The sequence below is a fragment of the Peromyscus californicus genome, unplaced genomic scaffold, assembly GCF_007827085.1.
Source record: "Peromyscus californicus insignis strain IS unplaced genomic scaffold, ASM782708v3 Scaffold_18__1_contigs__length_77618521, whole genome shotgun sequence".
Classification (NCBI taxonomy): domain Eukaryota; kingdom Metazoa; phylum Chordata; class Mammalia; order Rodentia; family Cricetidae; genus Peromyscus; species Peromyscus californicus.
In genome coordinates, this window is record NW_026294480.1 from 7,829,804 (window position 1) to 7,850,950 (window position 21,147).

Below are 21,147 nucleotides of genomic sequence, written 5' to 3' on the forward strand. Positions count from 1 at the left end.
AATGACACAACCACTCTGGAACAGAGTCGGTCACCTTGACCAGGCTGAATGACCACCCTGTCTGTGACCCAGCAATTCCACTCTAGCTATTTTTCTGCAAACAAATGAAAATGTGCTCGCAGGAAGACAAACAAAAGAGTACTCATGGCGGCTCTATTTCTAATAGCTAGACGCACACAGTACATTAAGGGTGACCGACAAAAATATCACACAAAGGAGAAAAGCCAGACAGGCAGGAGTGCTTACACAGAACTCCACCCATATGAAGTTTTCAAAGAGGCAAAGTTACTCTCTGGTGATGGAAGTCGGGGCAGCAATGGTCTGTGGACCAGCCAGGGAACGTGGAGAGAATAGACGGGAACAGGGCATGAGGCTCTTTCTCAGAGAAGGGAAGTATTCCACATCTGGTTTGCAGACATGGAGACATGAGGCATGTATTTGTCAAACCTCCTAGAACCACAAGCCTCTCCATATGCATCACATATCTTAATAAAAAGTAACTGAAGACGGATATTATATTGAAAAGACTGATAAATATAATCACTTAAAATTTAAAGTTACATGTCATCAAACAGACCATAAACAATATTAAAAATATGATTGATAACTAGAAGAAATAATTGTGGATAAATGACTGGGTTCATATACTTAATTTAGAGAGAAATTTCAAAGCTGGGTGGGGGAAGCCAGAGAATTCTTCAAAAGAAAAATGAACAAAAATTATAAATTGTTTGTAAAGAAGTATATAGGCCCCAAAGCATTATTTCAAATTCATGAAATAGAGGCTGAAATATCTCTGCATTTATTATTTTCTGTTCCTGTGATAAAATACCATGGCCAGATACAACATACAGAGCGAAGAGTTTATTTTAGCTTACAGTTCTAGAAGAGTCGTCCATAATGGTGGGCGAGGCATGGTGACAGGTGTCTGCAACATGAAACTGAGAGACCACGCCTTTCTCACACACACACACACACACACACACACACACACACACACACACACACACACAGGAAGCAGGGAGCATACACCGGAAAGGTGTGAGGCTATAAATGCTCAAAGCCCTCCCCACAGTGACAGACTTCCTCTTGCAAGGCTGCACATTGTCCGGCTCCATAACCTGTCCAACCAGCAGTACCAACCAGTGAGCAAGTGTTCAAAGACTTGAGCCCGTGGAGAACATTTCTAATTCAAACCACCACAGCGTCTGATAGGAGAAGAGGTTCTTAAGGACATGAAAGAAACATACACGAACATTTGAACTCTTTGAAAAGGCAAAAGATATGAATACACAAACAATAACAACAATAAAGGGAGCAAGAGACAACGAGATGTGCTCAGCCACCACTCTGGAAGTGGAGGGAATGCAAATGGTGAAAAGGGAAGCCCTCTCCACTTCTCTTCCTAGGATCACAGTTTCTCGGCTGGAGGTCCAGGTAATCCTTGCTAGTTTTTAACTTAAATCAGACCCCCTTTCTCTACCCACTCTGAGTTGACTGACAACTGCTTGCAACACTCTGCCAGGCCGCATGTCACCTTGCAAAGCACCCATCAAAGCCACACTCAATACACAGTGTTCTTTCAGTGTGCACAGTAGTGTGCTCTGACTCAGCAGTGTTCTTCTCTAGGGTCCAGTACAGTGCCTGGCACATGTAAGTGTCCGATCACTGAACGCCTTACTGACGGAGACAGCATATTTAAATTGGGAAAGAGGATCCAGTGTTGGCAAGGTTTTAAACTGTGGCACTTCTGCTGGTAGCACAGGCAGGCATAACCTTTGGGGATGGGTAACGGATTGGGTTCTCCAGAGAAAACAAAGCGATGTTTTCTATAGAGAGAAAGATTTGCCTCAACTACAAGGATTTCAGCTTTGATTGCTGTACACTGTTGTATACCCCTTCCTCTCATGAGTCCCCTGCAGAACAAGAGACTGGGATGTGTTGAGCTTACACCTAAAGACAGACTGTTCTCCAAGGCTAGTGTCATGGTATGTCCACACAGTGGAATATTGCGTATTTGCAAACAAGAAGAAAACACTGACACATGGATGAACTTGGTGGACATGATAAGAGGTAAAATAAACAGGAAAAGAAAGACAGGTACTGTCTGATCTCACTCATGGGAAGTAGGAGGCATAGACAAATCCTCACAGACAGAGACTAGAGTGATGATAGCCACAGCCTGGGAGAGGAGAGCGAGGAGTTTCAGGCCATAGGTGAGTGTTTTCAGACCAGTGGGATGGAAATGCAGCCTGAGACCTGCAGCACAGCAAGCCTATGCACTGGAAATTGTGTTACAATGCTAAATAGTTAGGTTGTCTGTGAGTTAGGTTTGCAATGTAAAAGAGGCCAACACGAGGCTGGGGCAAAGGCTCCATGGTAAAGTGTTCTCTACATGAGCAGGAGCACCAGAGTTTGGATACCCATGACCCACACAAATACCCGGTGAGTGTAGGACCCAGCCTGTACTTCCACAACATAGGTCCCCAGAGCAAGTTGGCTATTGAGACTAGCCATAGCAGAGAGCTCTGGGTTCAGAGGTACATTCCCACCCATACACATGTGCCCCCCACACATGCAAACATGCATAAATAATGCATAAATACATACATGCACATCACACACACACACACACACACACACACACACACACACACACACACGAAAAAGGAGGAGGAGGTGGAAGAGGAGGAGAAGGAGAAAGCAAAGGCGAAGAAGAAGAAGAAGAAGAAGAAGAAGAAGAAGAAGAAGAAGAAGAAGAAGAAGAAGAAGAAGAAGAAGAAGAAGAAGAAGAAGAAATTTAAAAAAGTGACCAGTAGAGTCTGGGAGACCAGATGTGATTTGTTTAGAGCCCTAGAGCTCATGGTTGTCTGAGAGGCAAGAGAATCAGAGCAAATGAATGAAGCTCCAGTGTCTCACTCTGTTCCATCCAGAATAGTAAGAACAGTGACAGAAACATGGAAAGTGCCTACTACTTTAGGACTCATTCAATCCACGGCTTGTACATAATGACATAATCTCCCACAGCCCTGTGAGGTGACCATTACTACTGACCTCATTTTGCGGATGATGGACAAACACCTCAAAGGTTAAGTAGCTTTCTGAAGCATAGCCAGCAGTGAAGCAGGCAGGAGACAAGCCTCTGAGTTCATGCTGGCAAACATTAGCGTTGCCGTTCTCACAGTCATGTGAAGACTGTTAGGGATGTTTCCTGGAGTCTCAGTAAACAGTGGTCAGCCCATCACCCTGTGTCCCTGACAAGCCTGGAGACACCCTCAGTGCTGCCAGCCTGAGAACCACAGGCTGAGTAACTCTGTTGTGTACTGTAAACGCTGTGATAAAGCGCACTAGTTACTTTCCAGAGTTAAATCTAGTAAATAATCAATAATGGATGAGTAACCCACAGATCAAATTAATTTACCCCAAATGACTTGATATTGATATGCAAGTAATTGGTAGCAGCATTGGTTGATAATCCAATTTAAAAGCTGTTACTTATTTAACTATATTCCAGCCAATATGAGGCAATGTGTTCTCCTGACAGGCCTGCTGGGAGTCTAGAGAAATGGAAAATCAAGGAATAGCATTTACTGTAAAAAACCATCCTAACAGTACAATATGGTCTGCTAATCACTGAAGCATCATTTTGAAAGCTGCAGAAGATGCAATATGATTACAGTGTCTCACCTCTCTGCATCCCTTTGCTCTCGGTCTGCACTCTCTGTTGCAGAAGAGGTTGCCTTGGATACGAGCATCCTTGAGCTCGCAAAGCCTGTCCCTCGTGGCAAATTAGCAAATTGGCATCCAGATTTAATAAATGTACCTGTTATTAATTTTACAACAAGGCTGATGTCCCCTAAAGTTTGCTAACCTTTTAAGAAACTAATAAAATAAGTTCTTGAATCCCAAAGTGGGCAGTTGAACCCTAGGCCCATGTTGCTGAAGGAATCACTGAAACCATGAACTGCTGTCCCAGGGGAAGAAGGAGCAGAGACTCTGGGACCGAGGTGGGTGAACTGGCTTCTGAAAAGCTGCACCCCTGAGTATGACACACTACATATTTGAGCAGCTGCCCCATGGAGAAGGGTAGCAAGTCCTACATGACAGATCTCAGGTTTAACCTCCTTCCACTCAAAGCCTGGCCTTGAGGCCAAGGAGCTGCCTTCTACAGTCTGGGTTCTTCAACTGTCTGAGCCTCCTAGGAAGTGACACTGCCGGTAGCCAGTGGAGGTGGTCTCGTGCCCTTCCTTAGGTTCCCAGTTGAGTAGTCCTCAGTGTGAGAAATTGGGGATGTGGTGGGGCATGCCAGTTACCACTGCACCATCTATGTGAAGATAATTAACATACTGCAAGGGAAAATATAGTGTGAACATTTGTACCAGATCACAAGGGGTCAGGCTCAATACAAGATCTACTTTACTAACAGTCCAGCCCTCTCCCCACTTTAAATGTGAGATCTCATTCTATAGCCGGCTCAGGTTGCCCTGGAGCTCACCGTTTACTCTTTTTTGTTGTTTTGTTTGTTTTGTTTTGTTTTGTTTTTAAGACAAAGTTTCTCTGTGTAGTTTTGGTGCCTGTCCTGGATCTCGCTCTGTAGACCAGGCTGACCTTGAACTCATAGAAATCCACCTGGCTCTGCCTCCCAAGTGCCAGGATTAAAGGTGTGCACCACCACTGCCCGGCTGGTTTACTCTTGATAATTAATGTGCAAGCAATTGGCTGATCTCAAATTTTCAGAAAACCTCCTATTAGTCTTCCAAGCATGCACCACAGATTTCCCCCCTTTTTGTTGTCTCAGAATTTCATACATGCAAATAATGTGTATTGATCAAATATATCCACCTGTTCCATCCCCTCCATGGGTATGGGGGCCATCTACTGGAGCATGGGTAGCCTCCCGGGGGCCATATTCCTAAAGAAAACTGACTGTCCCTCTCCCATCATCCATCAGTTGCTAATACCTCCTCAGCTAGGGGTGGGACTTCATAACACCTTTGCTGTTCATGCTGGGATTGTCTAGACTGATCTTATCTAGGTCTACTGCATGCAGTCCTAGCTTCTTAAGTATGTGTGTGCAATTTCCAGGTTGCAGCTGAGAAACACTGTTTCACTATACTCATTCACCAACTCTGGATCTTACAAAGTTTCTACCAACTCCTCCATGATGATCCCTGAGCCTTGGGAGGAAGGAGTGTGATATAGATGCCCCAATTAGGGCAAAGAACTCCAACAGTCTCAGTTACCTGCACATATACCAGTTGTGGATCTCTGGCTGTCACCATCGTCTGTCTCTAATGAAGGTTGAGAAATGAGGTAAGAACTTAGGGAGCGGGTTGATACTATGTCAACTTAGCAGAATAAGAGTAGGCTCTGTTTGGTTCTAGCCAGCCATGGGTTTTTTTTCTTCCCATTAATGGTGCCAGGCCTTAAATCCTTAAAGCAGAAAGTGAGTGGTTACTTCTGTAACATTCATGCCACTATTGCATTACTGAGCATCTCTTCCCAGGACACTCGCTATTGTAGCTCACAGGCCTCACAGTCAGTATGGAAATTAGTGTGGCAGTTCCAAAAAAAGCTAGAAATGTATCTATCCAGCTAAACTTCTCATCGGCATGTACCGAAGGACTCTACATCCTACTACAAAAACACTTGCTCATTCATAGTTGCTTTATTCACAGTAGCCAGGAAACGGAAGCAGCCTACATGCCCATCCACTAATGAGTGGAAAATGAAAATGTGATACATGTGTAAAATGAAGTATTATACAATTTTAAAGAAGAATGAAATCTGCAAGTAAATGGATGGAGTTAGATAGAATCATTCCGGGTGGGATACCATGGATCCAGAAAGACAAGGGGCACGTGCTCTTTCTCACTGATGGATGCTAGCTTTGAGTCTTTAGATGTAGGTATTTAAATTTGAGTACTCACAGAAGTCAGGAAACTAGTAAGGGGCTGTGAGCTCTCAAGGGAAGGGAGATCGAACACAAGTAGTACAAAAGAGGAATGGACAAGAAAGGATCAAGAAAGGTTGGTGTGGTTGGGGGTGAGAGAGAAGTGTAGAGGAGAACAGGAAGGGAAAAGAACCACTAAAGACCTTTGAAAAAGCCATATGAAAACCTTTACTGTATAGACTTCCTAAATTATATTCATATACATATACTTATTAAAGTAGCTTAAATGGAGATCCTTGTAGCTGGAGTTTTCCTGCCTGGCCCACAGTCAGGACAAATCTCTCTCACCCACCAGTCCCACAGCCGTCAGACCCAACCAAGTAAACACAGAGACTTTATATTGGTTACAAAGTGTATGGCCATGGCAGGCTTCTTGCTAACTGTTCTTATAGCTTAAATTAATCCATTTCCATTAATCTATACCTTGCCACATGGCTCGTGGCTTACCGGCATCTTCACATGCGGCTTGTCATGGTGGCGGCTGGTAGTGTCTCTCTGACTCAGCCTTCCACTTCCCAGCTCTATTCTCCTCCTTGTCCCGCTTATACTTCCTGCCTGGCCACGGACCAATCAGTGATTTATTTATTGACCAATCAGCAACACATTTGACATACAGACCATCTCACAGCACTTCCCCTTTTCTTTTCTTAAAAAGGAAGGTTTTAACCTTTACACATCTCCAAAGTCAGCTTGGTATATTTGGGAATTTGGGCGTAGCTTCTCTTACTACTTCCTGCTGGAGGGGGGCGCTGTATCTTATGGGGACACAAAGAATATTTTAGGATTATGGAGTAGTCCATGAGGCTGTATCGTCTGAGCCAGTTGCCTTGAAACAGTTCTGGATGTTGGATCATCTGGGCCATGGTGTCATCGGAGACCTTTCAGGGGGTCTTGGCTGGTCAAACCTGATGTGTCTTAATCTGGAACAAATCCATAGCCTCTGGCTTTTTGTGGAAACAAAAGCAGAGCCTCCTTTCCAAAGCAACATATCCTTACATCCAAATTTTGAAGTCAAGGTACCTTTAAAATACACATTTTGGCATAACTCAACAGCTTTTGCAATCAAATGTTTTTCTTCAGTTACGAATATCAAAGAGAACATAATCCAGATTTTCTGTGTGGTAGCCATCTTTACGTGGCTTATTTTTTTATATTAGCTTGAGCCTATTGCTTTAAACTGCAGCCTTCTAAGCCTGAAATGGCACTGGTGCTGTGGCTGCTGGCTCCGCCCACTTCAGCTTCCCAACATGGCAGTGGTATGTTTTCCGCCAGCTCTGGGAGCCATCAACTCTCAGAAATAGTGGGTCTATGCTTTTATCAAAGCAGTGTGTAGCCCAGAAACCTCTTTTTTTTTTTTTGTTTTGTACTAGCAAAGGCTAAATCTACCACACAGCTTAATGTGCCATTTGCAGAGGCCTCATTCCCGCCATACTGCAGGTCCAGCATGCACACCAGGAACCCGCCATAGTAGCTCAAACACGCAGGCTGCCGCTAACTTGAAAGAGACAACTAGGAACTGTTTTTAGCTCCGTTTTAGAATCTTTTTACTCAGTTTTTAGGTGGAAACTCTTGCCAACACGTTGGGCGCCATTTGTAGCTGGAGTTTTCCTGCCTGGCCCACAGTCAGGACAAACTCTCTGCCCGCCAGTCCCACAGCCACTCAGACCCAACTAAGTAAACACAGAGACTTATATTGGTTCCAAACTGTATGGCCGTGGCAGGCTTCTTGCTAACTGTTCTTATAGCTTAAATTAACCTATTTCCATTAATCTATACCTTGCCACATGGCTCATGGCTTACCGGCATCTTTACATGCTGTTTCTCATCGTGGCGGCTGGCAGTGTCTCTCCCCCTCAGCCTTCCACTTCCCAGCTCTATTCTCCTCCTTGTCCCGCCTATACTTCCTGCCTGGCCATGGGCCAATCAGTGATTTATTTATTGACCAATCAGCAACACATTTGACATACAGACCATCCCACAGCAGATCCTCTATTATTGGGGGTCGGGGGAGACCTCTCCCAGACACCATAAGCTATGGTGTCTTTTATTTAAAAGGACCAATGACAGGAGCAGATTACTTTTTTTTCTTGTTGTTGGTCAGCAGGTCCCATAGACTCACAAACAAAAAAAAGTATTGCTATGTTCTTCGTTGCCCTCCAGAACGTGATAGCAAGAGCCTCGTGCCAAAGATATCACATCCCTGAATCACAGAACATGAGGAAATCGAGCTGATACCAACCTGGAAGCTGCATCTTCCCTGGCTAGATTTCACAGTGCTGGAAGGTACTGTGCAGGCAATAGTGGGAGAAAAGCCATCAGGTGTCTCTTCAGCTGTGAACCTGTGAGCTATACATTCAGTTTTGTGTCACCCCTAACTCTGACAGCCCTTCAGGGCAGGCCTGAGAGCATCATCTGGCTGCTAGCACTCTCATTACCTGTACTTGCTGTGAAAAGAGAGAAGGGTCAGAACTGCCTCCCACCAAGAAGCTGTGGGAGGTCTTGGGTTAGTGGTTGAGCAGGCACAAAGAAGAGGCTTGAGTTTCTGAGACTCATTCACTTCCCAGTAAGTCTTAAACAGCTGGGAAAGGGACAACATGGAACACTCATCTAGGGCTCAGCATGCAAACAGTAGGAGGGAATTAAAGTCCTGTTGAAGGATAAAGAAGAGGTATTACGGAAGTCTGACAGCTAAACTTTATACAGATCAGGGCCTGCAGTGATTTGAAAGAGAAATGTTCCAGCTTGGTCTGCAGTTGGTGACACTATCTGGGGAGGTTTAGGATGTATGGCCTAGCTGTAAGAAGTACGCCACTGGTGGTGGGCTTTGAGGGTATCTAGCCTCACCCTCCTTCTAGCTTGCTCTCTCTGATTCATGTTTGTGGTCAGGTCTCTTCTGTTTCCTGGTCCTGCTTCCTGGTCAGCCTGCTGCCACACCTTCCTGTTCCTAATGGATGCTTATCCCTCTAGAACCATAACCCAAATAAACATTTTCTTCTACAAGTTGTCTTGACTATTGGTGTTTCATCACAGCAACAGAAAAATAGATGATACATTGCCCTAGTTAGTGATCACCTACATACTAAATTCCACTCAATAGTAGCTAGCCTGAAATTTAAAAGCCAATGGTCCAGACATACTTACTTCTTATTACTCACACCCAATTTGTAGGCTGTTGTCATAGGGCTAAATGATATCTGTTAGGAATTTGCACGAATGGGGAACCCCCAGCTGGCTGGGCCCGAGTATCCCACGTGTGCAGGGAAACATGGTGGCAGATGCAGCAGGAACAGAGACTTGTGGAAAGTCATTCACATCCGGGTGCTGCATCCATGTGGAGAGGTTTTTATAATAGAGAGAAGAAGAGAAGGATAGGAAAGAGGGAGACAAGGAAGAAAGAGAAGGGAGAGAAAGCGGAGGTGTGCACACCTCGTGGGAATGGAGGGGGGAGAGAGAGGGGGAAGAGAGAGACAGAAGACAGACACAGACATAGACATAGACACAGACACAGACACACACACACACACACAGAGAGAGAGAGAGAGAGAGAGAGAGAGAGAGAGAGAGAGAGAGAGGGAGGGAGGAAGTGGGGTTTCCTTTATGTCAAGACACAGGGCAGCCCCAAGGGGTTGGTTTCCAAGGGGCGGGTCAGAATACTAACAATATTCTCCCCAAGATGTTCATATTCCAATCTATAGAACTTGTGAGTGTGACTCTATAAGGAAAGGGGACTCTGACAATGGAAATAAAGTTAACCTATCTTGAAATAGAAGAAATGCTCTGTCATCCAGCTAAGAACTTAAAATCAAAAGACCAGTATGAGAGTGACTCAGCAGCAGGGAAGCACTTGGGGAGAGGGCTGCTCCTGAGACATAGAGACGGCATGTCGGGGTTGAAAACAGGTCCTAGTATCTAAGTCTGGCTCACAAGTGACATTCAGCAAGGAAATGGGGACTTTGATCCAACTGACCATAGAATGATTTGTGGTTGCCTTGGAATGAACAAAGAAACAACTCTTCCTTAGGTTGTCCATAACAGAGCCCAACCCTGAAAGCACCTGGATTTTAGCCTCAGAGCTCTGCTGAACTTCCGACCTACAGAAATATCTGATAGTAAATTTGAGTTGTTTTAAACCACTAATTTTGTGGTCATTTGTTATAGCAACAACATAAAATTAATGCGTACTTTCCACTTAAGTTTCCCCTTTAATTAAAACATTTCCACTTGAGGCAATCATATTCTTCCTAGCCACGGGACCTAATCAGTGTGAACTCTGGTTTCTTCTTGTGAAGAAACTTCCCTGCTTAGAAGAAATAATGTCAAAAGTTCATTACAGCTTTTTTATTCCAGTTTTTCTAGATGAAAATCATTCGTGGGTTTCCATGCTCCTCGCAGCCTATGCAAGCTGGTCTTCACTCATCAGGGCACAGCTAGCCCAGAGAGGAGCAATCTTATTCTCCTAAAGGCAAATGGATGCTATCTTCTCTGACCCCAATGGTGGCTTCAATCATGTCTTGCAAAGACTGAGTGTGCATTCTGGAACACATCAGCAGGATGAAAGAAAAACAAAGATGGTGATCCACTGACCTCACAGTCTGTTTTTAATATCATTTGTCTACACAAGAATCAGCTATTAAAGAGTGATTTCCTCAAGTTCATTTTAAAAGACTCCTTTAATCTAGCTATCCGCTGAATTTATCTCAATAAAAATGAGAGAAATGTCAGTTAACATCTGAATTTCCTTATAAATGTAGCAAAGATTAGATCACATTCTCTAATCTAGTTGGCTGATAAAATTAACTTGATATATTATGAATATGTGTGTAAATAACATGTGCAGATTTATATTACACACAGGCACGTGCTTCAACCAGGGTTGTTGGCTGATGTTGTGTTAACCCCACTGCCATGTGCACACCACTCAAACTGAGTGGTTTAAAACATGTTTTTGTCACTATCATTCTATGAGCCAGTAGGTTGAACTGGGCTCAACAGAAGGTTCTTCTGTTGGTTTTGTTCAAAGTCATTCATGTAGCTTCAGACGCCTGGTGGAAGCTAGGACTGAGTTGCTGAAAGCAGATCAACCTACATACTTGGGTACTCAATGCCGATAGTCAATGGATCCCTTAGTTCATGGTTTCCTCCCTAGGTGCTCTGACTATGCAAGGTGGCCTCCATGAAGAAGGGTCCAGCAGAAGTTGTGAGGTCTCAGAAAACTTGTGTCTAGAACTGCTTCATGTCTATTTTCAGATCCCCTGATCAAAGCAAGCCACAAACCCAGCCTAGCTTCAGGCAGTGGGGGTGGGGGAGTGTGGGGGAAGGGGGAAGGGGTGGAGAAAGGGAGTCCTGCCCTTGACTAGAAAAACACTGTCACATTTCAAAGGGGCACGCACACAGAGATGGGAGGAATTTCCGTCTATTTTCATCATCCTAGCCCCCAAATTGCAAAGGTCTGTTTTCACTGACGATGCCCACTGTGGGCCACTGGAGCACTCTGTTTCACATCAATCTTCACTTAGAAAAGCAAGATGGAACTTCCAAGAAAGATGGTGGTGGATTAGAAGCCACATCTGTAAGATCAAAAGAGGAGGGGGAAAAGCTAAGAACCCAGAGATTCCATTCCTATAAAAGAAAGAGCTAAAGAAAACAGAAATAAGCTCAGGCAGGATTTTCCCCAACAGAGCAGCAGCCAAGCCAGCACCCAACTGCACCATGCTGCTTGTTTGTACTGGGCCAGGCCAGCCACAGCCTCTAGACTGTACTCCAGGTGTTCTCATGGGTGGCCAGATCTAGAAATGGCAGAGGGAAACAAAGCATCCTCAGGGAGACATCCAGAGGAGTCCCAATTGTGGGTATAAAAACAGAAGCTCGAAGCTGAGAAACTCTCATCAGATATCTATAGGATACTTGCCCAAGTAGGTACACACACATACACACACACACACACACACACACACACACACACACACACCAGATACACATAACTTTGTCTGAATTTAGTTGTGAGTCTCAGGACTTGGCTTAGTATCCAGCCATGTATGGCCAAAGTGACCTCCCATGAACAAATGCAGGTAGGTAAGGCCTCCACATCCCTCAGATATGCAGTCACAGAAAGCCCCAACTATGAAAAGAAAGATTTCCAAAGTGTCAGGGTCACCAAAATAAACCGTAGAAAACAGAACAGGAGGGGACCAACAGGGAAGAGGATTCGGCTTATGAACAACAGCGGGAGAGGAAGGAAACAGGAGAGTGATCATGTGGATTACAGGGATGATAAAAATACACATATCAAAATGCAAGGGTGTAGCCAACTACTATACATTATTAAGGCATGTGAGCAAAAATGGCATAATATCACAAAATATATTGCATCATTACAATAAAATAAATGTTATATTTATTATTAAATTCCATTATTTAAAAAAATGAGGCTGGTGAGATGGCTTATAGGATAAAGGCACTTTCATTCAAGTCTGAAGACCTGGTCCTCATCCTTTGGACCCACATGGTGGAAGGGGGAGAACCAACTCCTGAAAGTTGCTTCTGACCTTCATACAAATACTGTAATGCGCACGCACACACACACACACACACACACACACACACACACACACACACACACAGTGAATAAGTGGAATAAAACAAATTAAAGAGTATACAAACAAACAAAAACTGGAGGACACATCCAACTTGACAGCCACAAAACACAACAAAGAAACACAGAAAACATGAGACACCACCCCACTTCGACACCGCTACAAGTTTGCAGCTCCTCCATACGAGAAACAACAATCATGAGTAGCTGAAATGCCAGAAGACTTTCAGTGTGTGATCGTCGACATGCAAGGCTCATGTAAGCAGGTGCATGGAGGGAGATCAGAGTAAGTGAGACAGTCAGTGATTTGGAGGAGAAATTTAAACTACGTAGGAGGAAAAAGAGCAAAGACATTTAGACTCTGGAAAAAGAACCAAACAGAAACTCTGGAAATAAAAAAAAAAGAATTGATCCATCAATCAATCAAAAAAAAAATACCACTGAAATGAAAAGCACCATCAAGACCAGAGCAGGTGGGGGATGGGTAAAGGGGAACAGAAAGAAAGAAGTCATCTGAGAGGGACACGGGGAAAGCGGGGTCTCTTTAGGGAGAGGAGAGATGAATATAAAAGAGCATGGAAGAAGGGTAAAGGGAATAGTAGGCTAGTTATCTGATCGGGAAAATGGGAAAGAAGGAGCTCTCTGGGAATGGAAGGGAATACAGGTAAACACAGAAGAAAGAGGAGGGTAAAGAGTAATAAGGACGTCTTAAAACTCCACAATGAATCATACCATAAACTATTTACCTAAGAAAACACTGTAATACACATAATCATGTGTGTGTGTGTGTGTGTGTGTGTGTGTGTGTGTGTGTGTGTGTGTGTGTATGTGTGTGAAGTTTTCTAATCTATGTTTACAGTGCTCCCTCCAAGAGCCAAAAGCCACCTAACAAAAACCCCTGAACCAGACATGAGAAGCCCTCTTTTGAGTTGTTGGTCAGGGCTATCCAAGAGACTCCCAAAACATACAACCTCTTACTGTTCCTTTGGCTACCCGTTAGAGGTAGACATAAGTCCCTATTGCTCAAGACACTATGAATGTCAGGAACAGGGCTGATACCCCTAAGCTGGAACTGACCTGAATGTCCCCTCCTGGAGGCCTAGCCTCCATACAAGTTCCAAAGGAGGAGACACCCAACACTGCTGTCTGGCTGTGATGCCTCTGGACTACATCAGTGACCAGCATGGCACCCGAAAGGTGTACTAGCTTGGTGATAACCAACAGCTCTCTCATTGGACTTAAGACCCAATCAACAAGAGGGAAACCATGCTCGAGACTGGAAACTTAGCTATCCACTCAGTGCTAGTGAAGTCATGGTTATTGGAAGGGAATCTATAATCACTAATTTACTAAACAATCATAATTCCAACAACAGTCTATAAACATGTGTCCTTATACCCACAGACAAGTGCAGTTTTCACCTGTATCAAGGGAACTTCTCTTTCCAACACATGGAGATCACTACAGAAAAGCATAACCAATCAAAATGCAGAATTCTGGGTCCCAGTCCTAATGGATATATTACAAAACACTCCCACACTTAAGACTCAGGGGACATTGTGGAAGATTGTAAAAGACAGAGGATTGGGGAGTTTGCTGTGAGATTGTGTCTACTGGGAATGTCTGGAGATATAATCATAAAGTCTCACCAACATGACGACTTAAACGTGACCTGAACAACTACGAAACTAATGGACATGGTGGAGTAGATGGAGAAAAGTCCATTAGGCCTCAGCCCCACCAAAGAATTATAGGAATTCTTTGAGGAAAGCTGGTCCTCCTGGGGAATAACACATCAATCAGTTGTCCAGTGCTGAACAGTAAGCCCTGAAAATATACATGCAAGTAACATTATGTAGACTGAAGAAAATATATACACATATATACATATATATATATTCCAGTATTCTAGTCCTGGTGGCTATATCTACAACATACACACACACATACACACACACACACACAGACACGTATATACTCCTAAAAATATATATGAATATATACATATATATTCATAAATATATATTAGAAACATATATGTGTATGTGTTTACATGTGTATACTTATACATAATTGCATGCACAATAACAGCCAGTGGACAAAGAGGACATGAATTTGAAGGATAGCAGGGTAGCAGGGAGGGGTATGGGAGAGTTTGAAGGGAGGAAACAGAAGGGATAAGTCTTGTAATTTTACTATAATCTCAAAAATAAAAGAAACGAGAATGAATTGCAGGGATAGAAGGTAAAGTCTCAATTGAATGATACATTCAGGGGCCTATAGAGGACAATATTAATGAAAATGACAAAAACATCCAAGAACTCAGATATCTTGAAGAGATCAATGAAAACAATTTGTAGGCTAGAAGAAGAGACAGACAATTTATCCATTGAAATGGCAGAGAACTCCCTAAACCTAGAGAAAGAAAAGGATATTGAGACACAAAAATCAGAACCACAAAGAAATAAGACTGGAGAAGAATCTCTCCAAAGCATATCATAGTCAAGATGTCAAAAACACAAAGCAAGGAATGCTAGAAGCTGGGGGCAGGGAGTAGGGAATCAGAGGGACTTAAATGCATTTACAAAGGCAGAAATACCAAAACAACAATCAGGTCTCTCATCAGCAACCCTGCAAGTCCAGAAAACATAGAATAATAAGTTGATTTCTTGAAAGTGAATGCCAATGAGATTGCTCTACCCATCAGAATTATCAAATCAAGGGAGAAGCAGCAATATGACTATAAGCAAAAGCTATGACAATTCACAACAACAAACCCAGTGCTGGGGAAAACACAGAGGAGCAGCAGCCACCAAGGAATAAGAAAGATAGTCTCATCCATCAGAGAACAGGAAGGAAAACATTTCACAAGAGGAACAGATGAACCAGGGAAAGCCTGGGAGGAGTTGCCAACTCTGAGACAGTAAACCAGCATCCCTAAATACTAACAGAGTGGGAAGAAAGGAACACCAGCAACCCAACAAAGCAGAATAATCAACAAAACCACAGGAAATCAAGTTCCGAGAACACGTTAGATGAACATCGTCTCAACTCACCAATTAAAACTTCCAGACTGATGAGCTAGATTTAAAAACATGCTACCTAATGTCTTCACAACACATTCCTCACTGGAACAGATATCTAAAACCCAAAAGTCAAAAGATAGAAGTCAACCTATGAAGCAAATGGAGGTCATGAATACACTGTGTTAGCTGTTTTCACATCTGATAAAGCAGACATCAGAACAAAGACAGTCAAAAGAGATGCTGATAAGCAGAACAATTCACCAGTACTCGTAATAATCATAAACATCTGTGCCCCAAAACGTGGGGTTACCAATCCCATGAAATAAATACTAAAAGATATGTGAGATAAGATAGATCTCGATATAATTATAGGAGAATAATTCAGTAACACATTCTCATCTTTAGATAGGACTTGTAGACAAAACTTAGCAGAGAAACTTTAGGTTATTTAGAAACTACAGAATATTCATCCCACAAAGAGGGAACACACATCCATCTCAGCAGTGCATGGAACAGCTCTAAAATTGATCAAATCTTAATCTACAAAGCAAGCCTTCATGTGGTGATTTGAATAAAAATGGCCCCCTGAGGCTCATAGGGGGTGGCACTCTTAGGTATGGCCTTATTGGAGTAGGTGTGACTTAGATGGAGTAAGTGTGTCACTAGGGGGTGGGCTTTGAGGTCTCAAACGGTCAAGCCAGGTCTAGTGTGACACTGGCTTCCTGCTGCCTGCCAATCCAAATGCAGAACTCGCAGCTCCTTCTCCAGCACCATGTCTGCCTGTGCTCCACCATGCTTCCTTCCATGATGATAATAGACTAAACTAAGTCAGCCCCAATTCAATGTTTTCCTTTATATGAGTTGTCATGATGTCTCTTCATAGCAACAAAACCCTGAGACACTTAACAAACTAAAAAAATAAATAATTCTTTGAGTCTTTTTTTTCTTTTCTTTTTCTTTTTTCTTTTTTATTTTATTTTATTTTTTTTTATTTTTATTTTTTGCCAAATGCTGTTTATTGAAGGAGGGAGGAGGTCTTAAACACAGGTTTACAGCACAATGGGAGAACCCTGGAGGGCAGAAGTTCGCTACCAATGTTTTACAATCTTGTATCTAAACTGTTAAGGCTCATTATGCAGGATACACAGACAAGGAACTTCCCTTAAGCATTCAGTGGAACCCGGCAGGGAATTAGCATAGGGAGGATATCAAGGTCAAGGTCTGCAAGCAAGGCAACAGTTACCCAAAATGGGGGCCAGGGACCTACAGGTCCCCCTTTTACTAGAAAATGAGCTTCTGACTTCAGCAGGTCACCTTACCCTTCATGGAGATGCCTGCCCAGGCCACACAGGCGCTCTGTCTTAGGTTAGTGAGCGTCCCCCAGGTATTACCTGTCTCTGAATACTCATTATCATACAGGCTCAATTGTGTGTGAGCTGCAGAGTTAACTGCTGCCAAAGATCTCAAAGTGGCACTGGATTTGCAATCTGTGTGATCAACACAGTTTGAGTCTTATTAGTCCACAGTAAGAAAAAAAATAGAAATCTGCATATAGGATCTGAGTTCAAGCCCCAGTTCAAGCTGGGTGTGGCAGTGTGGTGATGTAGCTATGTAGTCCTAGAGATGAAGGTAGAAACAGGAGGATCACTAAGGCTAACTGGTCAGCCAGGGTAGCATAGTTGACTGATAAGGAGAATGAGTGACAGGTGCTGTAATCTGCTTCTGCAACCTCACTTTCTGCATCAGTGGCCCCACCCCCTTTTTAGTTAGAAACAAAGTTATGAAATAATGGTTCTCATCTCATCTTTCTGCTTCTAGAAACACACTTACTCATGCACCTTAGTCATATAGGCTAAAATTCAAACCGTTCTTGCTCGTGTTCCTTACCCATGCTAAAACTACCAATAACAGAAAAGGTCAAAAATGATAATGTACTCCCTATAAGCACTATGAAAAGAGAGAGAGAGAGAGAGAGAGAGAGAGAGAGAGAGAGAGAGAGAGAGAGAGAGAGAAGAATCCTGTGTATTATGAACCATTTTCTCTCCAGAGCACTAGGTCAGCTGTGCCTGCTGGCTGGACTGGCCAACGTAATTAAAGATGAGTTCTCCAACTCCTTGAGCACAGTTTGATTTTGTGAAGGTCTAATTTCTCCAACATATCTGGGATAACACTGTAATGAGACCACTGTAGAAGGGAAGGAGACCATCAGGAGGTGGGGTATGTAAACAAGGCAAAGACATGGGGGACGATGGTCAACAATGACCAATTATGAAAATGCAATAGGAAGCTCATTCGTTTTTATGCTAATTAAAAAAAACTATTCTTTTAAAGGCAGAATGGTGGGTAATCTTCCTCATGCAAAGCATCCTGGGTTGGTTATAGAGCCAAGGAGAGATGTCAGTGAAGTGCCCTGCAGGCAACTGAGTACTTCTATCAGAGATGGCAATCATCTCTCCTGCACTGGTCCCTACGACTTACAGGGTGACACCTAAGTTCAGGTGCATGTGAAGTGACTTCCTACCTAAGCCTGGGAAGAGGAAGGTAGCAAATGACTGAATGGTCTGTCTGGGTTACTCTTCTGGTGATTAAATATACTGACAAAAGCAACTTAGGAGTGCTGTGAAATAATGCTTTTGTACATTGGTTTAATAAAACACTGACTGGCCAGTAGCCAGGCAGGAAGTATAGGTGGGATAAGCAGACAAGGAGAATTATGGGAAGTGGAAGGCTGAGTCAGAGCAGACACCAGTCTGCTGTCCAGGGAGTAGCATGTAATGGCACACAGGTAAAGCTGTGGAACACAGGGCAACATACAGATTAACAGAAATGGGCTGAGTTTAAATGTAAGAGCTAGTCAGTGGTAGCCCTGAGCTAATGGCTAAGCAGTTTTAATTAATATAAGTTTCTGAGTGATTATTTTATAAGCAACTGTGGGGTTCGTGGGGCTGGGCAGGACTGGAGAAAACTTCAGCTACATAGTGTAGTGGGTAGCTGTTCCAGCTTTAGCCTGGAAGTACCACTCCAATTGAGGCTTCCAGTAACTGTCATGCCTACAAGGCAGGGCCGAGAGAGGAGCCCTTAATACCTGAGATCCGGATGTGCTGGCTCTCTTGGTTCCTGGATCCTGGAAGCTGGAGGTAGACCGAGCAGAGTTTTCCAGAGAACACTGCTGGCCTGTACTACACCTTTCCTGGACCCTGTAACCTATCCCTTTACTTGTAAGTTACCCCACAAAATAAACCTCCCTTTTAACTATGTAAAGTTGCCTTAATACTTCCACCAACAACATAGGAGAGGGAGGATTTATTTTGGCTCACATTCTCATCATGTGGGGAGTCATGATGGTAGGAGGAAGAGGAAACCAGCCACATTCCATCCATAGTGAGAGGACTGTGAAGGTTTAGCTAGCTTCACCCCTTGTTCACAGGCCCTACACCAGAAAATAGCACTGTCTCCTATTAGGGTAGGTCTTTCCTCACCAACATAATCCCTTAGAGCAGAGGTTCTCAACCCTTGGGTCTCCCTTGACCCCTTGGGAGTTGAATGACCCTTTCACAGGAGTCAACTAGACAATCAGAAAAGACAGATATTTACATTATGATTCATAACAGTAGCAAAATTACAGTTATGAAGTCGCAATAAAAATAACTATGGTTAGGGGTCACTACAACATGAGAAAAAGTATTAAAGGGTCTCAGTATCAGGAAAGTTGAGAACCATTGTGCCAGAGCATTGCCAGAGGCTCACCGAATCTAGAGACTCCCTCATAGGTGTGTCCAGAGATGTCTCATGGGTGATTCTAGACCCTGTCAAGTTGACAATCAATGTTAATCATCACACAGTCTTAATAGGGAGCAAAACACGTGTGCACCTGCACACTCACACACACCGCCATCCCACAGCAGTCTCCTGTGTGACCACAGACACTTCAGATGTTTGGAACTCTTCAGAACAGTCTCAATGCACTGAAAATTACATTCTTAAATTATATCTCAGTTAAGAAAGGAGAAAAGATTAGCTAACACTGCCATTTCTGTGCAAAATTTTATTAGTGAGACTTATTTGTTCCAGAGATAATTGTATAAATAGAATTTACTTGTCAATATCTAATTACCTTTGGGAAGACTTGCAAAGATTTTATTTCATTTTATTTTTCATTTATTTTACATACCAACCACAGTTTCCCCTCCCTCCTCACTTTCTCCCCCTCCCTCCACCTCCAGTCTACCCCCGCCCCCGAATCAATGAAAAGGGCAGACGTCACATGGGAGTCAACAAAGCATGTCATATCAAGTTGAGGCAGGACCAAGCTCCTCTCCCTGCATCAAAGCTGGGCAAGGCATCCCAGCACAGGGACTATGTTCCAAAAAGCCAGCTCATGCACTAAGGACAGATCCTGGTCCCACTGCTAGGGACCCCACAAATAAACCAAGCTACTCAACTGTCACTCACATGCAGAGGGTCTAGGTCAGTCCCATGCAGGCTCCCTAGCTGGTGGTCTAGAGTCCATGAGCTCCCAGGAGCTCAGGTCAATTGTCTCTATGGGTTTCTCCATCATGATCTTGACCCTCCTTGCTCATACATTCCCTCCTCCCTCTTTTCAACTGGACTCCCAGAGCTAGGCCCAGTGCTTGGCTATGGATCTCTGCATCTGCTTCCATCAGTTACTGGATGAAGGCTCTATGATGACAATTAGGGTAGTCACCAATATGATTACAGGAGATGGCCAGTTCAGGCACCCTTTCCACTTTTGCTACGAGTCTTAGCTGAGGTCATCCTTGTGGATTACTGGGATGTTCCCTGGCACCAGTTTTCTCCCTAACCCCATAATGGCCCCACTACAAAAGGTCTTTTCATTACTCTCCCCCTCTGTCCCTCCCCTAACTGGACCAACCTGATCCCTCATGTTCCCATCCCCATCCCCTCCACAAACATACACACACCCTCCCCCCAGTTTACCCAAGAGATCTCATCGATTTCCCCTTCCCAGGGAAATCCATTCATCCCTCTTAGGGTCCTCCTTGTTACCTAGCTTCTCCAGGACTGTGAACAATTTCAAATAGCAGTGGTTATTTCATATTTAATGTATTATTATATCTTTATATACAGATTTGGGAATTCTAAGAGTGGTAGGGCTATTCACAATCTATCCTTTCCTCCTTCAGAACTCTGGATACACCTTCAGCCATTTAGATATGTTAGCATGACTTGCTTCATCCACTGAAAGCTGATTACACATTCTCTATCATATTCTATATTGCAAACACTAGTCCATCACAATATAACTTAATTATAATGATAATATTGGAAATTAGCTTAATATCAATAAAAACAGTTGTACAGACATGGGATGTTTTCTGGTTTGGATTTGGGTTTTGATCCTAATAACCAAGTTTATTTAAATTGGAGCAAAAAGTTACATGTATATATTTAAGTATATTATTTTTCTTAATTAAAAAATGTATTACAACTTTTCTCAAATCTGGAATGGGGAAAGGTTATGTACTTCAGCTGGCCATAGTTGATCAGCTTTAATTTTTTTCCATTTAAGAATGAGTTTTCCTATTCATGTTGAA